This window comes from Papio anubis, chromosome 2, assembly GCF_008728515.1.
Source record: "Papio anubis isolate 15944 chromosome 2, Panubis1.0, whole genome shotgun sequence".
In the NCBI taxonomy this organism is placed as follows: Eukaryota; Metazoa; Chordata; class Mammalia; order Primates; family Cercopithecidae; genus Papio; species Papio anubis.
In genome coordinates this window covers 116,475,394-116,493,643 of record NC_044977.1, presented here as the reverse complement: position 1 = coordinate 116,493,643, position 18,250 = coordinate 116,475,394, and positions in this window count along the sequence as shown.

Sequence of the window (18,250 nt, the reverse complement as noted above, 5' to 3'; positions counted from 1 at the left end):
AAAGTGGCTTCCCTTACTGTTAAATCTAATTATCCATTTACAAAAGTTTAGTTTCCATCCCTGAAACTTTCGACTCTGCTAACTTAGCAACCTCAGTTTCCAAAGGAACTAGGAATAATTCCACCAGGAGACAAAACCCATGTTCCATCAAATTGGATGTTGAGACTACCAGATAGCTATGTTGGGTTTTTCATAAATTTTTAATGAATTAACTGTCAAAGAAGGGGATACTTTATTGGCTGAAGTGATTGACTCTGATTTTCAGGGAAAAATTAGGTTCCTGCTACATAATGGGCACAGAGAGGATAATAAGTGGACTCTCTGAGTTACCTTTTAGTATATATGTATTCAACAGTAAAAATTAAGGAAAAACAACAGAAGTCCAATAAAGACAAAATGACTGAGTCATCAGATCTTCCGATATAAATATTTGATGTTACTCTACCAGGTTAATAACTACGACCAGCAGAGACACTGGCTGAGGTCAACGGAACATGTCGTGGATAGTGGGAAAAGTTACAATTATCACATTTCTTGGCTGGGCACAGTGGCTCATGCCTGTAATCCCAGCACTTTGTGAGGCCAAGGTGGGCAGATCATCTGACGTCAGCAGTTTGAGACCAGTCTGGCTAACATGGTAAATCCCCATCTTTACTGAAAATACAAAAATTAGCTAGGTATGGTGACACGTGCCTGTAATCTCAGCTACCTGGGAGGCTGAGGCAGGAGAATCACTGGAACCAGGGAGGTAGAGGCTGTAATGAGCCGAGAGGGCACCACTGCACTCCAGCCTGAGCAACAGAGTGAGTAAGATTCCATCTCAAAAAGAAAAAAAGAAAAAAGAAAAAAAAATTCTTCTGACTAGTTACAGAAACAAGGACTAGTAACTTTGCACATAGTATTTTCCCTCTTTCTTCTCTATGTCATTAATTTAGATAAGGATTAGTGGTGATGATTAGCATTTTTACTTTGTGGCTCAGTTATAGAGTATCTGAGGTAGTTATGACTGAATCAGTAGAGGGACTGAGCTAACTGATAGATCAAGAGGGTGATGTTAACATTTTTATCTGTATTTCCCCTTTTGGAGGAGAGGGTGAAAGTATTTTTGTCTGAATAAATGCAGAATCATGAGACTGTTGCTAAAGAAGTTAAAAAATAAGAAAGGAAGGTTGGGAGTGGTGGCTCACGCCTGTAATCCCAGTACTTTGTGAGGCTGAGGCAGGTGGATCACCTGAGGTCAGGAGTTCAAAACCAGCCTGGACAATATGGTGAAACCCTGTCTCTACTAAAATACAAAAATTAGCTGGGTGTGGTGGTGCGCACCTGTGATCTCAGCTACTAGGGTGGCTGAGGAAGGAGAATTGCTTGAACCTGGGAGGCGGAGGTTGCAGTGAGCCGAGATTGCGCCACTGCACTCCAGCCTGGGCGATGAAAAGAGACCTTGTCTCAGAAAAAAAAAAAAAAGAAAAGAAAAGAAAAGAAAAGAAAAGAAAAAAGAAAAAGGAAAGAAGGAAGGAAGGAAGGAAGGAAGATGTGCACAGATGCTAAGATAACAGAGGTAAAGAGTGTACAGGTTTTTTGCCCATTGACTTTGCTCCAAATCTATGCTTCCATAGTGTTTTCTGTAGTGCTAGTGTATACCTGGAGCACAGGTGTACATTTCTGAGACATCTACTAATTTGTGCTAATAGGTGGTTGTCACTAAAGGGATTTTGGAAGGTGGAAAAGAAAAGAAGGACTTTCTTTTTTCCTGTCAGCATGATTTGAGCAGAAGCAGTTAGATTCCATCTTAATTGTCTTTTACTATTCTCAGAACTGGTCATACATTCTCTCAGAGGGATCAGTTGCAGCCAACTGTGTTCTGTGTTAAAAGGTCACAGCACCATCCCCTAGGGTCTCTCCTCTGCACTCCTGAAGTACAGAAAGTAGCTAGGAGACACCCTTTAATAGAGTCTGACTTCATTTTTTTATGTTTGACTTTTAACTTATTTTAGCCTCACCTCCCCCTTCCCATTTGGCCCCACATCTAAACATGCTGATAAGAAAACCTGTGCCTCCTCCTTTGGCATGGGTGGAAAATTCAAACCTTGCAAGTAGCCAGCCTATGGATAGGAACTTTTCCCCATTCCCACTCCCTAGCCATCATTATGGTTTAACCCATTCCTTCTACCTGACTTACATCAGCATGAACCTGCTTGTGCCTGTGTAAGGATCATGGTGCTTTGGTAAAGAACAGGCCGAGATAAACATCCAGAGTGACTCAGCAAGTTTAGAGCACAGGTGTATAACTCCACTTGTTATCACAGCCGTGTAGCCATAATATGGGAAGGCCATCACTTAGCTCTAAGCCACTATTGTCTGTAAAAGGTATAATTGCCCTGCTGACACTGTATGGGGTGCACTTGTGTCCAGAGAAAGAGAGAGTCAGAGCTGTCTGTCTTGCAGACAACCAAGGGGAAGCCAGGATACAGCTCAGCTCACTTGTGCCCAGAGAGAGAAAGAGTTAAGTTGCTGACCCTGAAGGCAAGGGAAAGCCGGCTGTGCAGCTGTGCATGGGAGCGGCTGGCTCAAGCAGCCATGACAGAGAGGACAGTGTAAGAGAGCTGCTGATGAGAAAGCTGCTGAATAAAGCCATGTCTCATTTACCTGCTGTCTCTGGAGTGTTCTTCCAGCTCCATGCCCCACATCTACCCATACCCCTTTGACCTCAGCTGGGGCTGGACCCTAACCCTGAGCATAACAGCCTGTTCTTATTGCCTTAGGAGTCACTGTGTGAGTAATAAACGTTTTCTCAAGTTTCTCTGGTGTGTGGAATGTCTGCAGCATCTACATCATATCTATAATAGGAAGGGGATCTATATCACCTTTAATGGTGACAATATGTATAGCCCTTTCTCAGAGGACAGACCAAATAATTTATGATTAATTATTTTCTGAGTTCCTAGGTTTTTGTAACCCACCTGTTCCCTTTTGTTTCCCTGATGTATTTGTTATTATTGGGGCATAACAAATTACCCAAAATTTAGTGTCTTAAAGCAAATGTTTATTATTTTAGTTTCTGAGGGTTGGGAATGTAGACATAGCTTAGATGGATGCCTCTGGTTCAAACTTTCTTATGCAGCTGTATTAGAATTGTTGGCAGAGGCTGTGGACTCATCTGAAGGCTTGACTGGTAGAGGAGAAATCAACTTCAAAGCTGTCTCACATGGTTGTTGGCAGGCTTTAGCTCCTTGTCACATGAGCCTCTCTCCCTGCTAGACTGCTTTGTAACATGTCAGTTGGCTTTCCCCAGGGTAAGTAATCCAACAAAGAGTGAAAGAGAACATGCCAAGACAGAAACCATAGTATTTTTATATCCTAATATTTAAACTGACCTCTTATTATGTCTGCTTAGTTCTATTCATTAGAAGCTTCATTAGGTCCAGCCTATCCTTAGGGGAGGGTCATGTATCAATGCAGGACATGAGTATCAGGAAGTGGGGGTTTTGGAGACCATTGAATAAGCTCTCTGTTACAACCAGCCCTAGGGTAGTAGCTGTTTCCTGCTATTATCTCAGAACTAAAAAGTAACTTTGTGCTTCTTCATCTTCAGTGATTACACACTTGTGTAATCAGTGTTCTGATATTAAATCCCCTCTCTTTGAATAAAAAGCATGATTTATTTTTCCTGACTTGATGGTAAAAGACCCAAGACTAGGATCCTCTGCTGGAGTTTTTCTACATTTAATTCACAAATAAAGAGAGCATGGCATAATTTTACCCACATCCCATTGGCCAGAACTCAATCGCATGACTAATATAACTGCAAAGGTGGTTGACAAACGCATGGAATACACAGATTTTAGTGAAAATAATAGTTTTTGCATGCTGATTATTTTTCAAGAAGTCATACACACACTGTCAATACTTCCTAAGTACTACTTTCTAAGCTAAATAACTTTCTTTACAAATACATTTTTTTCAAAAAACTCAAAACACTGCAAGCATGGTGATTCTAATTTATGGATTTTTTTTCCCTATTGAATTCTTCACGAGGAAAGTAATTTTCCAAAAATGTGCTGAAAGTAGTAGAAGCTTCATGTAGTCAATAATTTGGGTCTGTGATTCAAAGGTAATTTAATACTTTTTTCAGTTATTATAGAATTAAAATATGAATAGTTGTTATACAGTGTTTTCATCAAAAATAGTAACTTTTAGAAACTCTGTATAACATATTATCATAAAATGCACTAAAATTTATGCATAAATTTCTGTTTTTCTGAAGTTTAAAATCATTAGAAATGAAAACGAATCTTAATCTATGAGTGAGGGCTTATCTATTATTTTCAAATACTATATATCTTTATAGTCAACACAGATGTAGATTGAATCCATGGTTTAATTACTAAGCAAGAATTATTAATAGTGAACTTCAGTACTTTCAGAGTTATGACAGGGAGATTACCCAACTTTAAAATAACTTTTCCAATTTTATCTGTTTATGTTTTATGAACACTTATGGTGCACCATTTATAAAGATATAAATTCATAATATCGACAAATACAAAAAGAGTAGGCCCAGCTCTAAAGTAGCGCTAAAGGACCATAACTTCAATATTTTATTGAAGTTAAGCTGGTATAAATTAAAATAAGATTATTATAACTTTAGAATGTTTACTGTACTCCCCAATGTAACCACAAAGAAAGTAGATATAGAATATACACATAAAAATATGAGAAAGGAATGTAAATGTTTCACTAGAAACAATCAACTCAACAAAATGAAGACAGTATTGCAGGAAATGAAATACAAAAAGCTATAAAGCATATAGAAAACAAATAGCAAAATGACAGAAGCAAGTTCCTCCTTATCAGTAATTACTTTAAACACAAATGAATTAAACTTTCCAATCAAAAGATGGAGATTAGCAGAATGGATAAAAAACAGGACCCAACTACAGTCATGCACTGCTTAACAACCAGGATTTGTCCTGAGAAATGTATCATTAGGCAATTTTCTCACTGTGAGCATTATAGAGTGTATTTACACAAACCTAGATGGTCTAGTGTACATACACCTAGGCAATAAGGTATAGCCTATGGCTCCTAGGCTGCAAACCTGTACAGCATATTACTGTACTGAATACCACAGGCAATTATATCACAATGATAGGTATTTTTTAAATCTAAACATATCCAAACAACACAACGAGGGAAGAGAGAGACCTTCTCATACTGTTTTATATTGTTTTAAACTCAGAAAAGAGAAGCGAAACTAAAGGGAGGTAGCCCAGCACCTAAGGAACCAGACCCGAAACCAGGCATGGACCTGCCTGACCTAAGCCTGATAGTTAAAATTCGACCCCTGACAGAGCAACTGATGTCATCTATAGATTCCAGACATTATATGGAAGGACACTCTGAAACCTCCCATTCTGTTCTGTTTCACTCTGATCATTGGTGCTCACAGCCCCTGTCACTTACACCATGGCTTGCTCAATCAATTATCACCCTCTCACATGGACCCCCTTAGAGTTTTGAGCCCTTAAAAGAGACAGAAGTTGAGCACCTGACGAGCTTGGATTTTAAGATGCTAGCCTGCCGATGCTCCCAGCTGATTAAAGCCACTCCCTTCACTATCTTGGTGCCTGACGGGTTTTGTCCGTGGCTCATCCTGCTACATTTCTCGGTTCCCTGACTGGGAAGTGAGGTGATTAACAGATGGTTGAGGCACCTTCTTAGACAGCATTAGCCTGCCCTGTGGAACATCCCTGTGGGGGACTCTAACCAGCCAGAGCAACGTGGATCCTGAGAGGCTCCTGGGTAGGCATTTGCCCTGGTAGGACGCCTCACCAGAGCAGTGTGTCACAGGCCCCCATGGAGGATCAATGCAGTGGTTGAACACCGGGAAGGAACTGGCATTTGGAATCCGGACATCTAAAACTTGGTAACAGTAGTCTTTAGAACTTGCCCACTCCATTTGATTGGAAGCGTGGCCTGATCACCCACGGTGTGCCTTTTTCGGCACTTTGGTTTTGATTTTGGTTTTGACTTGGTTTGAATTGCTTGACAGGACTGGTCTTAGGAACTTTCCCACTCCATTTGAGTGGAAGCTTGGCCTGATCATCCACGGGGTGCCTTTATCAGCACTTTAGTTTTGGTTTTGACTTAGTTTGAATTGCTTGACAGGACTGGTCTTAGGAACGTTCCCACTCCATTTGAGTGGAAGCTTGGCCTGATCATCCAAGGTGTGCCTTTATCGGCACTTTAGTTTTGGTTTTGACTTAGTTTGAATTGCTTGACAGGACTGGTCTTAGGAACTTGTCTACTCTGTTTGAGTGGAAGCGTGGCCTGATCACCCATGGTGTGCCTGTGCCGGCACTTTAGTTTTTGTTTTTGACTTGATTTGGATTGCTTGATACTTTGGTTTTGGTTTTGACCTGGCTTGAATTTCTGGATACTCTGATTTTGGTTTTGATTCTGATTTGGTGTAAATTGCAAAAGTGTGTGTGTGCCCTTTTTACCTGTACTTTGTTTTGTGGTGTGCATGTGGTGTGAACATGGTGTTTCATCTCAAAGAAGCACGGGCCAGGCACAAATAAGCCCATCCCACTAAGAACTATGTTGAAAAATTTCAAGAAAGGATTTAAGGGATATTATGGTGTTACTATGACACCAGGAAAACTTAGAACTTTGTGTGACATAGACTGGCCAGCATTAGAGGTAGGTTGGCCATCAGAAGGAAGCCTGGACAGGTCCCTTGTTTCAAAGGTATGGCACAAGGTAACCTGTAAGCCAGGGCACCCAGACCAGTTTCCGTACATAGACACTTAGTTACAGTTGGTTTTAGACCCCCTTACTCCCCACAGTAGTTAAGAGAACAGCAGTATAAGTGGCTGGCAGAGGCAAAGAAAGACCAGCAGAGAGAAAGAGAGGAAAGAAACTGAGAGAAAAAGATGCAAAGAGAGAAAGAGGAAAAGACAGAGAGGAAGAGACAGAGAGACAAAGAAGGAGTCAAGAAAAGAGAGAGAGACAGAGAGAGAGGCAGAAAAAGAGAAAGAGAGGCAAAAGGAAAGGCAAAGAGAGAGAGAGAAATATACAAGTAGTTAAGAAAAAAACAGTATACCCTATTCCTTTAAAAGCCAAGGTAAATTTAAAAACTATAATTGATAATTAAAGGTATTCTCCATAACCCTGTAACACTCTAATACCACTTTGTTGTCAGTATAAACAAAGGCGTATCCCGAAAGCACTGAGGCCTTCCTATCAAACATCCTTAACCCATGGATGGCCCAGATGCATTCAATCTGTAGCAGCAGGTGCTTTGCTAACAGAAAAAAAAAGTTTAAAAAAAAAAAAAAGGGCCATCTATACCAATTCTAAGTTAATTTATACTAAACAAGGTCTTATTAATAGTAAAGGATAATTGAAATCCCAAACTTACAAGGTTTTCAACACAAGTAAAGTTTGCTAAAAGTTAACAGTGTAACATGTATTATAGTAACTTCTAATCTTGTGGCCTTAGACAGTCTAGTCTACAGAGTAGATAAATAAAGTTTGCTTTAAAAAAAAATGTTTATCTTAAAAAAAAAGGAAAAAAAAGGGGGAGGCAGAATTTATGTAAAAAGAGTGTCATACAGTAAATTCTTGTCCTGAAATAAAATAATGGGTTGTTTAAAGAAAGAAATGTTTGTAAAAAGTCAGAAAGTTGAGACATGTCAAAAAATTGTCTGCCAAAGTTGTGAAAGAAAAAAAGTTATTAAAAATTTTATGCAAAAAATGTTGTATAATTTAAAAGTAATAAGGTCTCCTGAGTACTACTGAAGAAACAGTGTATGTGTAAGGTATATAAAGAAAGTAAAAGAAACCTTTGGTAAAAAGATTATAAGGAGGCATAAGAATATGGATTTTTACCTACATTAAAAAATTAAAAAATATATTGTTTTGAAAGTTTAAGCAAGTTTTAAAATGTTAATTGTAAAGAAAATTCTGTGTGTAAACATATTAGCTAAAGTTAAAAGATATCATCCAGTTTTTCTGTGAACTAGACATTAAAGTAAAAACACAACAGGTTTTTCTTAAAGCACCAACCTGTTCTTTAACAAAAATTATAAAAAGTTAAAAAAGAGTCTATAAAATCTTACCTTACAGTCAAACATGAAAAATTAGATAAATATGTCTATAAGATTTTATTAAAATTAAGTTTAACATTAATAACACACTAATATAAAGGTAAAATTTAGCTATCTGGTATAAAAATCATACAAGAAGCATTATTAAATAGAAAATTATTAAATAGAAAAATTATTAAACAGAAAATGGTGTTTAGCTTTCTCTAGTCTAAAAACTAATAAAAATTGGTGCTAAAGGAAACATTCATTCTACTAGAGGATCATAGAAATTAAAGACTTAAAACAAGCTTTGGCAATTAAGACAGCATACCAAGATGCAAATGCCTAGTTAGAATGGATAAAATATTCTATCCTCACATTAAACAAAAGCAATTATGCTTGTGCATATGGCAGGCCAGAGGACCAGATTGTCCCCTTTCCACTAAGGTGGTCCTCCAGTCAACCAAGCATGGGCTCCATGGTAGCTCTTTTCCAGGATTCTACAGCCTGGAGTAATAAGTTGTGTCCACCTCTCTCTGCTATATCCCAAAGTCCAGCCCCCTGTAGGTCAGCCCCTGAGGGCCATCCAGCCTCCGTCTCCCAACACTAAGTTCACTTCATGTCTCTCACGACAGGGAGGAAACTTAGCATTCCTTAGAGACTTGAAGGGATGCAGTGAGCTTAAGAATTTTCAAGAGCTTATCAATTAGTCAGCCCTTGTTCATCCCCGAGCAGATGTGTGGTGGTATTGTAGTGATTGTAGTGGACCTTTACTAGGCACTCTGCCGAATAACTAGAGTGGCACTTGTGCTTTAGTCCATTTGGCTATCCTTTTCACCCTGGCATTTCATCAACCAGAGGAAGAAAAAAAATAAGACATCATAAAGTGAGAGAAGCCGCTTATAGGTCTTTCAACTCTCACATCTATTTAGATGCAATTGGAGCCCCACAAGGAATACCAGATCAATTTAAAGCTTGAAATCAAATAGTTACTGGATTTAAGTCAATATTTTGGTAGATGACAGTCAATAAAAATATAAATTAGATAAACTACATCTATTACAACCAACAGCAACAAGCTTTTCATAAGTTAAAAGAAAATCTCAGGTTGGCTCCAGCTCTAAGGCTACCTGCTATGTGTCAAAAAAAAAAAAAAATGGCAGTTGGAGTTTTAAACCAGACTGTAGGGCCCTGGCCAAGGCCAGTGGCCTATCTCTCAAAAACAACTAGACAATGTTTCGAAAGGCTGGCCCCCATGTCTAAGGGCCCTGGCAACAACAGCCCTGTTAGCACAAGAAGCAGATAAGCTAACTCTTAGGGAAAACTTAAACATAAAGTCCCCCCATGCTGTGGTGACTTTAATAAATACCAAAGGACACCATTAGCTAAGAAATGCTAGACTAACTAGATACCAAAGCTTGCTCTGTGAAAATCCCCGCATAACCATTGAAGTTTGCAACACCCTAAACCCCGCCACCTTGCTCCTAGTATCAGAGATCCCAGTTAAACCTAACTGTGTAGAAGTATTGGACTCAGTTTATTCTAGTAGGCCCAACCTCCAAGCCCATCCTTAAACATCAGTAGACTAGGAGCTGCACGTGGATAGAGGCAGCTTTGCCAACCCCTGCAAAGTGACTCTGAAAAAGATGACAAGCCCTGCTCCAGTCACACCCAGAAGCTGACTGGTCCATGCACAGCTGAAGCATGAAGAAACTCATCGCGGGATTCATTTTCCTTAAAACTTAGACTTGTACAGTAAAGACTTCAACTGACCTTCCTCAGACTGTTCCCCGCATATACATCAAGTCACTGAGGTAGGACAAAAGATTGCTACAGTCCTATTATTTTACGGTTATTATAAGTGTACCAGGACTCTAAAAGAAACTTGTTTGTATAATACTATTCTATCTATGTAGCCCAGGAAATAACCAACCTGATGCGCGTTATGACCCATTTTCACAGTTTTAAAAATAAAATTAAGGACTGGTCCTTTTCTAGGCGACACAAGTAAAGTAATAGCTAGGACAGAAGAAAGAGAGGTCCACAAGCATATAACCCTAAAATTTAATGCTTGTGCCACTATCAATAGCAATCGGCATAAAATAAGATGCAGTTCTTTAAATAAAAAAAAAAAAAGTTACACGGCAGGAAATAAGTATATCTGCCATGAATTAAGCTCATGTGCAAATGTGTGTAATTACTGGTCTTGTGTCATCTAGACTACTTAAAAAAAGGATGAAAAAGATCCTGTTTAGCTCCAAAAAGGAGAAGGCAGCTCCTCCTGTACGAGTGGAAGCTGCAATCCCTTGAAATTAGTAACTACAAATCCCTTAAACTCAAGATAGAAAAAAGGAGAACACGTATCTCTAGGCATTGATAGAAAAGGACTAGATCCCGAGTAAATATCTTAGTAAAAAAGGAGGTTCGTAAACCCTCTCCGGAACCAGTATTTCAGACTTTCTATGATGAACTAAATGTGCCAGTACCAGGGACTCCAGGAAAAAACCAGAAATTTGTTTTTGCAATTAGCCAAGCATGTAGCCCAGTCTCTAAATGTCACTTCATGTTATGTTTATGGAGAAATTGTAATAAGAGATCAATGGCCATAAGAAGCCCAAGAATTAGTGCCTACAGACTTCCTGATGAATTCTTGGCCCAAAAGAATCACCATGATCATTTCTAGGTTCTAAAAGTCTCAATTATTAGACAATATTGCATAGTTAAAAAAAAAAAAGAAAGAATTCACTCATTCTGTAGGATGACTTAGTTGCCTAGGACAAAAACTAGGTAATGGTACCACAAAAACAGTTACATGGTGGAGTTCAAATCATACAGATAAAAATTCATTCAGTAAATTTCCAAAGTTGAAGACCATTTAGGCCCACCCAAAATCCCACCGGGACTGGACGGCCCCCACTGGGCTATACTGGATATATAGACATATAGCCTACGCTAAGTTGTCTGACCAGTGAACAGGTAGTTGTGTTACTGGCACTATTAAACCATCATTCTTCCCACTGCCCATAAAAACCGGCAAACTCCTAGGCTTCCCTGTCTATGCTTCCTGAGAAAAGTGAAACGTAGCCATAGATAATTAAAAAGATGATGAATGGCCTCCTAAAAAAATTATGCAATACTGTAGTCCTGCCACTTAGACACAAGATGGCTCATTGGGATACTGGACCCACATTTACATGCTCAATCGAATCATACGGTTGCAAGCTGTTTCAGAAATCATCACTAATAAAACCAGTCAAGGCTTGACTATTCTGGCCTGGCAAGAAACTCAGGTAAGAAATGCTATCTATCAAAATAGGTTGGCTCTCGACTACTTGCTAGCAGCTGAAAGAGAGGTCTATAAGAAATTTAACCTTACTAATTACTGTCTACACATAGATCATCAAAGGCAAGTAGTTAAAGGTATAGTTAAAAATATGACAAAACCAACACATGTGCCTGTACAAGTGTAGCATGGATTCGACCCTGAAGCCATGTTTAAAAGGTGGTTCTCAGCACTAGGAAGATTTAAAACTCTTTTAATAGGAGTTATAATAGTAACAGAAACCTGCTTACTGCTCCCTTGTTTGCTATCTGTACTTCTTCAAATGATAAAAAGCTTCATTGCTAACTTAGTTCACCAGAATGCTTCAGCACAAGTGTACTATATGAATCACTATCAATCTATTGCACAAGAAGACATAAATAGCGAAAATAAGAGTGAGAACTCCCACTAATAAAAAGTGAGAGTCTCAAAGGGAGGAAATGAGGGAAGAGAGAGACCCTCTCATACTGTTTTATATTACTCTATAGTCAGAAAAGAAAACAGAAGCAAAACTAAAAGCAGGTAGGACGGCGCCTAGGAACCAGACCCAAAACCAGGCCTGGGCCTGCCTGACCTAAGCCTGATAGTCAAAATTCCACCCCTGACCAAGCAACTGATGTCATCTATAGATTCCAGACATTGTATGGAAGGACACTGTGAAACCTCCCGTTTTGTTCTGTTTCACTCTGACCACCAGTGCTCGCAGCCCCTGTCACTTACCTCCTGGCTTGCTCAATCGATCACGACCCTCTTACGCAGACCCCCTTAGAGTTGTGAGCCCTTAAAAGGGACAGAAGTTGAGCACCTGACAAGCTCGGATTTTAAGACGCTAGCCTGCCGATGCTCCCAGCGGATTAAAGTCACTCCCTTCACTATCTCAGTGTCTGAGGGGTTTTGTCTGCAGTTCGTCCTGCTACAACAAAGTTGTAGTAAAAATAAAGTATTCTAATTGTATGGGACCACCATCATATCTTTAGTACACTGTTGACCAAAATATTATTATATGGCACACAACTGTATCTGTGTCTACAAAAGAGTCATTTTAGATCCAAAGATGCAAATAGATTGAAAGTGAAAAGAGGGAAAAATATGTTTCCTGCAAATATGAATAGTAACCAAAAGAGAGCAAGGGTGGTTATACCAAAATCAGACAAAATAGGCTTTACATCAAAAAGTTTTACAAGATAAAGGATAATACATATTAGTAATAAGTTTTATACAACAAGATATAACAATGATTAATATTTATACACCTATATAAGACCATCAAATGTTGGAAGAAAACCAGACAGAATTGAAAGGAGAAATAGGTAATTCTACAACAATTGGAGACTTCAATATCCTATTCTCAATAATGGACAGTACAACTAGATGGAATAGGACAGTAGAAGACTTAACACAATACATCAACTAGATCCGCTAGATATGTACCTTCCAGTCTATCCAATAACGGAATACACATTCTTCCCTAGAGTACACGAGACATTTTCATAGACCATATGTTAGATCACAAATTAGGTCTCAATAGAATTAAAAAGATAAACAGCATACGAAGTATATTCTCCAACCCCAATGAGTTACAGTTAGAAAAAAATAACAGCAGGAGAAATTCACAAATATGAGGAAATTAAACAGTCTTACACAACCACCACATCAAAGAAGAAATCACAGGAAAATTAGGTAAAGTTAGAGATAAATGAAAAAGGAAACAGCACCAAAACTCATGGCACTAGTGAAAGAAGTGCTAAGCATCAAATTCACAGCCATAAACGCTTACATCAAGAGCCAAGAAAGTTCTCAAATCAACAACTTAACTTTACAGTTTAAGAAACTTGAAAAAGAATAAGCTAAATGCAAAACTACTAGAAGGAAGGAAATAATAAAGACTAGAGCATAGATCAACAAAATAGAAATAAAAAAATAGAGAAAATTAATGGAACCAAAAGTTGGTTCTTTGAAAAGATCAACAAAATTGACAAACTTTAGCAAGATGAACAAAGAAAAAAAGAAGATTCAAATTACTAAAATCAAAAATGAAAGTGGGGACATTATTATTGATTCTACAGAAATAAAAAAAGATTATGAGAGTACTATAAACAATTGTATGCCAACGAATTGGATAATCTAAATGATATAAATAAATTCCTAGAAATGCAAAACCCATGGAAACTAAATCACAAAGAAATACAAAACACTGAGTAGACCTACAGCTACTAACAAAACTGAATCAGTATAAGATATATATATAAAAAGGATATTTTGCCTTTTCTTATACATTCAATACAACAGAGAATACTTCACGTCTAATCACTAAGGTATGTGGGAATTTCTCCCCACCCATGAAACAAACAATTCAGCAACTGACATCAGCTGGCTGTCCTATAATTCAACTCAATTTGTAACTATCTAACTGGTAATAGTGTCAGATCCCACAGGTTGAGGGCTCAGTTCCACATGGGTGCTCCCCACTTCAGATGCCAGTCAGTTGCAACCACAAGTTATGATCTGTGCTTCTGATCAACCAGTTATTAATCAGGGTCCCCACAACTCCCAGGTTTAAGTAATTTGCTAGAATGGCTTGTAGAACTCAAGGAAACACTTATTTATGTGTACCCATTTATTATTTTAAAATATTACAAAGGATACAGATGTATGGCCAGTTGGAAAAGATACAGAGGGGAAGGTGTGTGGGAAAAAGCACAGAACTTCCATGCCCTCCCTAGGTGCACCATCCTCCAGGAAACTCTATGTGTTCAACTATCTAGAAGCTCTCCAAACCCTGTCCTTTGGGGTTTTTATGGAGGCTTTATTATGTAGACATGGTTGATTACATCAATGGCCATTGGTGATCAAACTTATCTTCAGCCCCTCTCCTCTCCCAAGGTGGGGTGTGTGTGACTGAAAGTCCCAATCCTCTTCTTTTTTTAGTCCAGTCACATTTCTACGTGTCTGTAGATCACAGATCACATCTTTTTTGTCTAACTGCAATTCTACACGGCTGCCCATTCTTAATCAAACTTAAGCCTAAAAATAGCTTTCCCTAGGTTTTTGGTCTTCATTTCTGAAGACTCCTGTGTCATGTAAAACTTCCACTAAATAAATTTGTTATGCTTTTGTCTTGTTACTTTTCTTTTGTTATAGGAATCTTGGCCATGAGGAAAGGTATCACATCTGTCCATCCCTACACACCCATTAGGATGGCTACAATCAGAAAAACAGAAAATAAAAAGTGTTGGTGAGGATGTATAGTTGAAACTCTTTGCACTGTTGGTGGGAATGTAAAATGGTGCAGCCACTGTGGAAAATACTATCGTAGTTCCACAAAAATAAAAACAGAATTGCGATATGATCTAGCAATTTCAATTCCTGGTTATGGATCTAAAACAAGTGAAAAAAGAGTCTCAGAAAGATATTTGTACACCCATGCTCACAGCTGCGTTATTTATAATAGCTAAAACATAGAAGCAATCCAAGTGTCCATCAAAGTGTTAAAGTATGCTACTGGCTGACAGTTAAAATGAATTCCCTGTGGCTGAGGCACTCTGTGTTAAAATAGAGCAAGGTGACCATAGCTGGGTGAAGGAATAGCCATGTACTCTTTGTTCTCAGAAAGAGGCTGTAAAAGTGTCACAGAGTCTTTCTTTTTGCAATCAAGCCAAACCAGTTCCTGTTATTGGAACGGAGATAGACTGCAGCTGGAAGTTCTCAAACTGACCACAAACAGATCACCTGAGGCCAGCCAAAAAAGAGACACTTGTGATGTCTTGCTTAGTTTATCCAGTCCAAACCTGGCACCTGATTCCCACCCTACCCTCATCCTGTCGTTTTTGCCTTTATAATCTCCTACTCTCTGACCCCTCCTTGAGGCACGCTTTCAATCTACACCAGAGACTACATCTTCCCAATCCACAGATTGCTTTTAGAAAATAAATTTCTCCTTTGCTTCCACAGACATCATTGGTCTTTTGTTAACAGAAGGATGAATGGATAATCAATATGTGGTACATGGGGAGCTAATTGTTTAATGGGTACGGAGTTTCAGTTTTATAAGATGAAAAGAGTTCTAAAGGTAGATGCTGGTGATGTATGCACAATAATTATGAATATTTAATATCACTGAACTATATACTTAAAAATTGTTGACGATAAATTTTATGTTGTATTTTACCACGATAAAAAATGGAAAAAAGGACTTTCAAAAGTAATGTTTAATTACTTAAGAATGTCTAGTTGTTTCCAAAAATTAAAAACATAGGGTGACCACTCTTAAACCCACCTCAAATATCTAAAAAGGTTAGAGTGCTATGGATTTGAATAGTTTCAAATAGACCTCTTCTAAAATATGTACATAAGTTTTCGTAAACACATATACATGGTTGACAGGAAAAAAACAAGAATCTCCATCTTTTGTTTTTTGTTTTTGGTGAGTTCTATCTTCCCTATTACTGTTTTTATTATTCAGTTTTTAAATGTTAAACATTTTTTACATTTCAGTAGTTTCAGGGATACAAGTGGTCTTTGATTACATGGATGAATTGTATAGTGCTAAAGTTTAGGATTGTAGCGCACCTGTCACTCAAGGATTGTACATTGTACCCAACAGATAATCTTTCATCGCTAACCCTCCTTCTTCTCTCCCCCCCTGAGTCTCCAATATCAATTATATCACTCGGTATGCCTTTGCTTATCCATAGCTTAGGTCCAACTTTCAAGTGAGAACATATATCTGGTTTTCAATTCCCGAGTTACTTCACTTAGAATAATGGCCTCCAGTTCCATTCAAGTTGCTGCAAAAGACAATGTTTCACTCTTTTTTACAGCTGAGTAGTATCCCATGGAGTGTGTGTGTCTGTGTGTATTCATACATACATATATACAGACATGTATACGTATATATGTGTGTGTATATATGTGTGCGTTTGTGTATATACACATATAAAATATATATATATATATATATATAAATGTATCACATTTCTCTACCCATTCATTGGTTGGCAGTTAGGTCGAAGAGTCTGCATTTTTTAAGACCATCCCCTCTTAATAAGCTGGGTTATTAAGTAATCTTGCAACACACTGTTGTCAGCTAAAGCTCAAATTTAGCTTGGCAACCACACTTCAGCTTTGACACAGTCTTTAGAGGAATTTCTGAAATTAGTTTCCAAAACTATAAATTTGCTGAGGCTATTTGGCTGTTTAACTATTGCGTCTTTTTATGCAGTGATTTAGCAACAGGTAATGTAACAATGTGGCAGGAAATCCTCACTACCCTGAGGTTTTATATTAGAAAGAAAAATATCTTCTGAAATCTAAACAATCTTTTCCAATCTAATCGTCTATGAAATGTTAAATGAAAATCAAATTAGCAAACTAAGGTTAAATTCAATTGTATATGAGGCCCTTGTAATATCATCAAATTGGTATAATTTAATTATAACTTATACTCTATAAAACACCTGGAAAAGCCAATCACTATTTAATAAAATATTAACTTATTTAAATTATTAACATTAACGAATGATGAATTTAAGTGATTTAAAAGCAAACACTTATTACTCACAATCTGCCTTTGGATAAATTCACATGCAAAACCCGAGTCAAGATTCAGTTTATGGAATGCCAACTCCAACAAAAAATTGCACCCAAGGGGATTCAGGTGATCGAGGTGTTTTATGAGCACACACAAAACAAGTGATACACGTTTTTGTCTCCAATTAAGATGAAGGGAATTTTCTTCTTTGACCAGTGTTTCACACAAGGTAAGCTTTTCATTTGATCTGACCAGATCTTCTCAGTTCCCAGCTTTAGTTTGTATTGCCTATTTGTTTAAGGCAAGTCACAGACATTCATTTCACAGCCCACAGTTCAAAGGTTCCCCTTAGAAAAGCTTCCTAATCTCTTTCTCTCTTTTCTGGGCCTTGGTTTGTTTTCTTGTTCCTTTAGGTTAAGGGTTTCCCAGCATTTAAGATTTTATCTTTTTTTGGTTTGACATTAATAAAAGTTTAATGATAATCTGTTTGCCTCAGCCTGAAGGCTTAGCAAAACTGAAACAAAGGAAAAGGGATTCTTATCTTACTTAATGGTTTTTTGCTTGAGCAAAAATTATCCCTTCAGAAATTCTGCTTCTACAAAAGTATTTCTTTAGAAGGTGCCGAAAGAACTTTGATGTCTTTTACCCTGAAGAAGGCCTCCTAAGAAAAAGCAAATCATTACAAGAATCTGAAAGAGTTTTTTAATTTTTATTTTTTCCTCTTTTTGGAAGGTCTGGCTGGTGGAGGGAGGTCCCCATTTTTCTTTATAGGATAGGAAAAACTTTCCTCCCGTCTTTGGTTCTTACGGTAATTAAGGTATAGAACTGTTTCTGATTTCCAGTCCATTCCCTTTCACTCGAGTTGTATTATTTTCTTGTTTTCTAAAAAAACTTCTGATTTCACATCTGCCAACTACCCTCATTCTCATCAAAACTTCAGCTGAAAAACCTTTCACAAAGCTTTACTCTCTTAGAGAGGCCTAGCTGAAATTCCTTCCATTCTTTCGTTTTAATTAAAAGCACCTTTCCTGTAGGCAGTTCCACTGTAAAAAATCATATTCTAAAAGTAGATAAAAAGCAATACGGTGAAAGTAGAAACAAACGGGAGGGAAAATGAAAGGGGGAGAAAGGGTGACGTGTTTTGGAATCTGTAACTGTAAGCTCATGGTGGGTGGATACTCGTACATTAAGTAACTAGTTTGGCTTTTATTTTTAAGTTCACTTCTCAAATCTTTATTCACACTCCTTTCTTCTAAAACTGACAGAAGTACAGAAGGCAACATCACACAGTAAAACTAACCAGAAAAC